The following is a 2,171-nucleotide window of genomic DNA, read 5'->3' on the forward strand; positions in this document are numbered from 1 at the left end:
TTATTTATATTTAGAAGTTACGATTTTTTCAGATTATTTACTTTTTGCTGACTTCTTGTTGGTTCTGCCTGTGGCTGAAATGACAGATTTTTTTTTAATTTAAGAGGAAAGTGTCTGACTGTGGCGGGAACATAAACATCCTACTCTGTTCTCCAAAGTTCAGAACTGATGCTTACTTCTACAGGCCCAGTAACCTTGGTYCTGGAGAAGGTCTCCCCTGACTTCTAGTCCACAGGACCACACGCAGCACCTGTGAGAATATCCRCTGAACCTTTTCAACACAGTGCATCTTCAGAAGACAAGCAGATAAAATACATTTTTACAATTCGTATGGTTTGTCTCTTTACTTGCGCCCTCGCACAGTGGCTGCTGGATGTGAGCAGCAGTARCCCCCGTGACCCTGGAAGGAAGAAGTGGGTACTTGCCACTTGCTATAGCCACCTGGGCCCCAGTTTTATTGTACACCCTTGACATTCACTGATAGCATTCTCATGCCCTTCACCTATAGGGACTTAGGGGTGGGCACACTTGTGGCATGCAGTAGGTAAGGTGACAATCAGTCTCACCACTCACGCCTGTGCCCACTCCCAAAGGTTGCTTGTAGACATTTAGGGTTTTGGGCTAGAGTTGGGGTTGGGGGAGAACTGGCGCTGCCTATTCTCAATCGAGTAGGGCTATGTGCCGGCCTCCGCACACGTCAACAGCACATCTTAGGGTGGAGGTGTGGGGGTGTGTATGGGTCTTTGGCAGCCTTTCTACATTCACCATCGCTCAATAAGTAAACTTATTGGGCGATGGGAAGAACAGAGTTTGGGGGTTTTGCCTTTTTTAGCAAGTAAAGTAATGAATGCCTGATTAAGGGTCTGAGGTAGGCACCCAGAAGTCAAAGATTCATTGTATACCTCTAAAAGTAGTGGAGAAAGCTTGTCCCAAAATTTCCTATAAAACTCACAAGGGTACCCGTCAGGGCCTGGGCATTTACCCCCCTGTAGGGCCTTAACTGCCTCAGTGGGTTCAGAGATGACAATAGGTCTCTCAAGATTGTCAGCTACATCCTGTCCGATGATAGGAATTTCCAAATCATAAAAAAGTTATCAAATTCAGTTACAGAAGGAGTACATTCTGAGGAGTATAATGCCCTATAAAAATCCTTGAAGGCCAAATTAATTTCCATTTGGTCAGTTGTGACACCCTGGGTTGTTTGGTTCTGAGATATGCGGCGAGAGGCTGACACACGTCGGATTTGGTGAGCCAGGAGTTTACGAGCCTTATCTCCATGTTCGTAAAACTGGGCACCAGACTGAAGTAACAGCTCAGTAGTATGTTGTGTCATGAGCACATCAAACTCAGCTTGCAACACAAGGCGATCCTGGTACAAAGTGGGAGAAGGAGATATTGCATACAAGTTGTCAATTTGAGAAACGTGGCGTGTCAAAGTACTAATTTTCTCTCTACGCAGCTTATTTTCATACTTAGCATAGGAGATAATTTCCCCTCTAATGAAGGCTTTAAGTGTCTCCCAGAGTAGTGAGGCCGACACCTCAGGTCCTCTATTATTTTCTAGAAAAAAATCTATTTGTCGTGCCACAAAAGATACAAACTCTTCATTTGATAGCAAACGGATGCCCAGCCTCCACGGTGGCCGCTCAATGGGGTAAGAGTCAAATCTAATATTTATAGAAACTGGGGCGTGATCTGATAGAACAATAGAGTCATATTTGCACCCAGTGAGAGAGGACAGCAATCTATTATCAATCAAGAAAAAATCAATACGCGTGAAGGTGTGGTGGACTGGGGAAAAAACGAGTAAACCTTCTGGGAAGGGTAAAGAAAACGCCAGGCATCATGAACATTAAATTCAGACATAAAGGAGTTAATAATTTAGGATGAGCATGAAGGCATGAACGTTTGTTGACGAGCGATCCAGCTGAGGGTCAAGCCAGCAGTTAAAATCACCTCCCAGTATTAAGTGGTAAGTGGACAGAACAGGAAGTGACTGGAAAACGTTTTAAAAAGTGTTCGTTGTCACAGTTATGAGCATACAGGTGCTGGTCATAAAATTAGAATATCATGAAAAAGTAGATTTATTTCAGTAATTCCATTTTAAAAGTGAAACTTGTATATTATATTCATACATTACATACAAACTCATATATTTCAAATGTTTATTT

This window comes from Austrofundulus limnaeus, unplaced genomic scaffold (genome assembly GCF_001266775.1).
Source record: "Austrofundulus limnaeus strain Quisiro unplaced genomic scaffold, Austrofundulus_limnaeus-1.0 Scaffold933, whole genome shotgun sequence".
In the NCBI taxonomy this organism is placed as follows: Eukaryota; Metazoa; Chordata; class Actinopteri; order Cyprinodontiformes; family Rivulidae; genus Austrofundulus; species Austrofundulus limnaeus.